The following is a 6,815-nucleotide window of genomic DNA, read 5'->3' as shown; positions in this document are numbered from 1 at the left end:
CTATTCCATATTAAGAGAGAAAGTGAAAAAAGTTTGTTTTGGTCTGTATTCAAGCTCTATTGGTTCTTTTTCACTGGAAGTGGATGGCACTTTTTATCATGAATCCTTTGGGGATGGTTTTGGATCATTTTTATTACTGAAAATAGCTAAGTTTTTCACAGTTGATTGTACAATATTCCTGTCACTGCCCAAAGTTTTCCTGGTTCTGCTTATTTCAAACTCTGCTTCAGTTCATGTATTTTCAGGTTTTTCTCAGCTCTTCTTGCTTGTCATTTCTTGGAGCACAATAGTATTTCATTATAAACATATACTATAACTTAGCCATTCCCCAATTGATGGGTATCCCCTCACTTTCCAGTTGTTTGCCCCCACAAAAAATATTTTTGTACATAGAAGTCCTTTTTGTGCTTTGTCTCTTTGGGATCCAAACCTAGAAATGGTATTGCAGGGTCAACAGGTATATACTGTTTTATAGCCCTTTGGGCATAGCTATAAATTGCTCTCCAGAATGCTTGAATCATTTCACAACTCTCCTAATAGTATATTAGCATATCAGTTTTCCTGTCTCACCTCCAAGTTTTTTAATTTTCCTTTTCTCACATAATCAGTCTGACAGGTGTGAAGTAGTACCTTAGTCTGCTTAATGTGCTTTTCTCTAACAGCAATTTAGAATTTTTGCATAACTATAGAGAGCATTAATTACTTTGAGATCTGCCTGTTCATATCCTTTGACCATTTATCAATTGGGGAATAACTTATATTTTTATATATTTGACTCATTTCTCTATGTATTTGAGAAATGAGGCATTTATTAAAGAGACTTGTAAAAAATTGCATTATTATGATTATTGTGTATTGCTCTCTGTCCTATTTACCCTTGTTTAGTTTCTGACCATACCTCCACCAATTTGCTCTCTTTTCTATCAGCCCCATCCCCATTTTCTTAAAACTCTTCCCCTCCTACTTACCTGTAGGGTAAGATAGATTTCTCCTTCATTAACCCAGTTCCAGTGACGGTAAGGTTCACATATCCTTTTCACCTCTTCCATCTTACCCTCTACTGTAAGCACTCTTTCCTGCCTCTTTTATGTGAGATAATTTACCCCGTTCTGTTTTTTCCCTTCCCCCTCTTCCCACTGCATTCCTCTTTCTCATGCCTTAATTTTTTATCTTCCCATCATACTTAATTCATCCCCTTGAACTCTGTCTAAAAATATTTCTTCTAACTCCTCTAATAATAATACAAAATGTCTTTGGAGTTATAAGAATGATCTCTTCTCTCTATACAAGGGTAATAACATTTTATTCATTGAATGTCTTAATTGTTTTCCTTTTTACCTTTTTTACTTCTCTTGAGTCTTGTATTTGAGAATCAAATTTCCATTCAGCTCTAGTCTTTTCATTAGGAATGATTGAAAGTCTTCCATTTCATTGAATACCCATTTTTCCCCCTAAAGTATTATGCTCAGTTTTGCTGGGTAGTTCAGATACTAGCTCTTTTGCTCTAGAATATAATATTCTAGGCCCTCTGATCCTTTAATGTAGAAGCTGCTAAATCTTGTGTTAACCTGACCATGGCTCCACAATATATGAATTGTTTCTTTTGGCTGCTTATAATATTTTCTCCTTGACCTGGGAGTTCTGGAATTTGGCTATTATATTCCTGGGAATTATACTTAGGGGATATCTTTCAAGAGATGATTCTTTCTATTTTGCCCTCTGGTTCTGGAATATCAAGGCAGTTTTCCTTGATTATTTCTTAAACTTTTGGTTTTTGTTTTATTTTATTTTGTATTCTTACCTTCTGTCTTAGAATCAACACTGTGTTTTGGTTCCAAGGCAGAAGAGCAGTAAGGGCTAGGCAATGGGGATTAAGTGACTTGCCCAGGATCACCCAACTTGGAAGAGTGAGGCCAAGTTTGAACATAGGATCTCCCATCCCTGGGCCTGGCTCTCAATGCATTGAGCCACCCAACTGCACCTTTATTTTATTTTAATAAATTTCCACATAAGTTTTCCAAAGTTATATGATTTGTGTTGTCTTTCTCATTTCTTCCCCCCTCCTAAAATTGATAAACAATTCAATCTGGGTTATATTTGTATTATCATGCAAAACATTTCAATATTATCCTTTTTTGAAAGTGAATACTAATAAAACCAAAACCTGTGAGATTTAAAATGGTTGAGGTCTTAAACTGTAGTGATTAAAATAGTGGAAGATATAAATTGTGATAGATATAAGAGAGGGTGAGTAAATTTGACCGAAGAAATATGTTTCACTACAGTGTCTTGGGTTTTAAAATCAAATATAAGGTGGTCGCCAGGGAAATATTCACAATTCACAATTCAAATTCAAATACCCAAGTCAATTGGGTTTTATAGAGATTTTAATTAACAATACAATGAGTAATCAAAGAAAGAGAGAGTAAGAAAGGAGTAAGTATGAAGGGCCTCAAGCCAATATGGCCTAGACCTGAGTCTTAAAAGAGAAATCAGTCAGTTTTTTAACACTCACCACAAGGTCTGACTAAACAAGGATTCTAGTAACACCAGGCCAGCTCCATCTCAGCTGGCTTCACCAGAGAGCCTTCCAGCCAGAGACTGTTCCAAAGGGCCTCTCTCCAGAGCCTCCAGAGGGACAGAGTCCTCTTAGAGGAGCTCCAGGGAGACCTCCTTAGAGATTGTCCTCCAAGAGTTTCCCTTCTCCAGAGCCTCTCTCAAGAGATTATTCCCAAGTGGTCCTCATCAGAGATCCTCTAAAAGGAATTCTCCAAAAGGAATATATATCAAGAGATTCTGTTTTTTCTTATATAGGGATTTTTCTCCCATGTCACCTCCCCTAAGTCCCTACATCTACCAATCACTGTAGATGTTTTCCAAAAGACAGCCCATTTTGAATTCACAGCTGAGTAGATTAATCTCTTTAGTAAGAGGGGGAAAAAAAATGCTGTTGTGTTGACTAATTTCATTAAGAGAAAACCTCTGAGTAAGTTTTCACCTTTTAGGTCTAAGTTTATAGGCACTTAGCATCCCATTGTATCAATTCTAAAAAACAGGCCTGGCTCAAAGAACTCTTTGCCCCACCATAAGCATGGATCCAAGTACTTTCTTTGTTTAGCAATGAGTTTTCTCCCCTAAAGCAGTCTTAAGTATGGGTGGAGTAGAGGTCCTCCCATTTCTGATCCTGGCGAGTTCTCACATCAAAATGGGGAATGTTTCTCAGTAGGGAATTTGTTCCAATTAAGAATTCCCTGATGGGGAAATTTTTAACATTCACAAGTCTGAGAGATTTCAAGATTTACAAACCCCAAGTCATTTACCCCAATAAACAAGTGATGAATCATGTTTTCATCTGCACAAGTCCCTCAGAATTGTCCTCGATCATTGCATTGCTATGAGTAGGAAAGTCTATTACATTTGGTCATCCCATAATGTTTCAGGTTCTGCTTGTTTCACTGCATTAGTTCACATAGATCTTTCAAGCTGTCTCTGAAATCCTGTTCATTGTTCCTTATATAGCACAGTAGTTTTTCCATCACTATCATTTACCACAATTTATTCCACCATTCCCCAATTGAGGGACATCCCTTTAGTTTCTAATTCTTTGCAATCACAAAAAGAGCAGCTATAGATATTTTTTTATAAACAGGTCCTTTTCCAATTTTTTTAAATCTCTGAGATATAGACCCAGGAGTGGTATTGCTGAATCAAAAGGTATTCATTCTTATTTAGCACTTTGGGCACAATTCTAAATTGCCCTTATAAGGATTAAAATTGGGCTATTTGTTTCAATAAGAGAGTTATAAAGTAATATTGTGTTCACCGATTTTAAAATAAAGCTTGAGTCAAAATGACTTATCTTTTACTTATAAAGGTAGAACAATTGAAAGTGGGAAATGTAGATAAAGTGACAGATTCTTAACAAGTCTACTGGTCCTAAGCTTCTCCAGCAAAGTGAAGACCCATTCAGCATCCTGGAACTGAACACCCTTATATTATTCACCTCCCCACCACATCCTTACGCCCTTTCTATTTCTCTCAAGGATAAGAGATTTCCATACCCCAATGAATCTGGCTATTCTTGCCTCTCTGAGCCAATTCCAATGAGAGTAACGTTTTAAGTGTTTCCATCACCACCTCAAACTCTCCTCATATACACACACCTCTTTAGGTGATATAATTTACCCCATTTTATTTCTCTCTTTCCATTTCTCTTGGTACAGTCCTCTTTTTCAATTCTAGATTTGTTTGTTTTTTTTTTTACATATCCTAAACAGCTTTACTACTGCACTCTGTATACATCTAACTACTATGATAATTATAATTTTTAAGAGTTATAGATATGTAATATCTATTTAAATATCTAAATATAAATAATTTGACCTTATTGAAGCCCTTAAATTTTTTCTCTTATTTACCTTTTTTTGCTTCACTTATATTTAGTATTTGGACATCACATTTTCTAAGTCTGGTCTTTTCTTCAGGAGTGCTTGAAAATCTTTTATTAAATGGCCATAATATAGAGGGTTTTGCTGGGTAGGTGATTTTTGGTTGTAAATCCAATTCTCTTGCCTTCTGGAATATATTCCAACCTTGTGATCCTTCAATGTGGAAGTTGCTAGATCCTGTGTAATCTTGACTTTGGCTCCATGATATTTGAATTGTTTCTTTCTGGCTGCTTACAGTTTTTTTCTCCTTAGCCTAGGAGCTCTTAAACTTGGCTATAACATTCCTAGGAGTTTTCATTTGTGGATTTATTTCAGGAACTTATCTGTGGCTTCTTTCTATTTCTATTTTACCCTCTTATTCATATAAGGGCAGTTTCCTGGATAATTTCTTGTAATATGATGTCTAGGTGGTTTTTTTGGTCATTTCAGGTAGTCCAATAATTCTTAAATTGTCTGTCCTGGATCTATTTTCCAACTCTGTTTTTTTTTCTTTTTCTTTTTTTTTTAGTAAAATCATATTTTCTTTTATTTTTTCATTCTTTTGATTTGACTTTATTGTTTCTTGATGTGTAGAGGGAATTTCATCCCCTCCCCCTCCTGGATTGCCAACCCAGTTCATCCCATTTTTTACCTGCCAGTGCTGCATTCATGAACATAAATAAAAAGGGTGTGGGTGGACCCCACTGGGTTCTATTTCCCTATTGTGAAGATTGGATTTAGCTATTTCCTAATTTGTAACAATGAAAATACTTAGTTTGACAAAATCAGGAATGTCTCGGGAACTTTAAATTACTCCACCCTACTTAGATGTACTTTATGGGAAGATAAAGTTGTAATCTCCTGATTGAACAATGAAGGTACTTAACTCTTATCTTATAGTGAAGCTAGAACTTTAAGTCTATTTTAAGATCTTAATACAAAAAGGTGTTTAGTAACTATAAAGGTTAAATTAATCACAAAAGGGTCAAGTATCGTAATACAAAAAGTTGTTCAGTAACTATAAAGGTTAAATTAATCAAAAAGGTCAAGTAACTAACAAAAGGTGAACTTAACAAAGAAGTGTTAAGTAACTAAAGATATAATCTAATCAAAAGATGAGAACTAAAAGTATGGGCAGTCCTGGAGAAAAGCCTTTGATATGATTTGTAGATGTGAAAATTTAGAGGAGGGGACATAAGGGTGAAAGATCTATATATTTGGATCTATATAATTTGGCTTTTTGTCAATATGCCTAGAAAAACATTGGTTTTGCTTTCTCTCTTTTCTATTCCTCCCTAGCTATTGTAATTTCCTCTTAGAAACTGAATATTGTATACATCTGAAATTAGAAATGTTTAGGACTACAAGATGATTATGTTAAATGATCAATGGGGAGACTAGTAGACTAGTCTCCCATTGTTCATCAGGGGGGATTGTGAACTTGGAAATTACTCCACCCTAATTAGACATACTTTAGGGGAAGTTAAAGTTGTAAACTCCTGATTGAACAATGAAGGTACTTAACTCATCTTATAGTGAAGCTAAAACTTAAGCTGTCTATTTTTAGATCTCATACAAAAAGGTGTTAAGTACCTATAAAGTTCAATTAATCACAAAAAAGTCAAGTAACTCACTAAAGGTAAGCTTAACAAAGAAGTGTGAAGTACCTCAGAAGATATAATCTAATCAGAGAAGGTGAGAACTAAAGAGTGGACAGTACTGGAGAAAATCTAATCAAAGAAGGTGAGAACTCTAAAGAATAGACAGTCCTGGAAAAAGTGCCTACTGTGATTGGTAGACATGAAAATTTAGGGGAGGTGACATAAGAGAAAATTTCTTTAAAAGGAGGCTAAAAAGTCAGTTCAGGAAAATGAATTCAGTTAGGATTGAAATCAGTTCGGAGTGCAATTTGGGAATTGAGTTCAGTTTGGGACTGGAACTCAGCCTGGAGGATCTCCCTCAGACAGCTTCCTTGGAGACGGTCTCATGGTGAGTGATAAGACTGATTCCCTTTCCCTTAGGCTCAGGGAGGCCACTTTCCTTTAACTACTTCCTGGCTCAGCCTGAGCCAGAGCAGTTTAAATTAATTCTCTCTCTCTCTCTCTCTCTCTCTCTCTCTCTCTCTCTCTCTCTCTCTCTCTCTCTCTCTCTCTCTCTCTCTCTCTCTCTCTCTCTCTCTCTCTCCCCTCCCTCTCTTTTCCTCTCTCTCTCTCTCTCCCTCTTTTCTTTAATTCCTTCTCTCTATTAATTAAAATCACCATAATTCCCAGCTGACTTGGGTATTTTATTATTTGGGAATTTTCTCTGGTGACCAATTATTTAGATTTCAAGTCACAAAGCTAAAATTATCCTTACAGCAGGCAGGTGAGATGGACAGAGAATCCTGCA

The sequence above is a fragment of the Monodelphis domestica genome, chromosome 1, assembly GCF_027887165.1.
Source record: "Monodelphis domestica isolate mMonDom1 chromosome 1, mMonDom1.pri, whole genome shotgun sequence".
NCBI lineage: Eukaryota > Metazoa > Chordata > Mammalia > Didelphimorphia > Didelphidae > Monodelphis > Monodelphis domestica.
Note: the sequence above shows the minus strand (reverse complement) of the source record.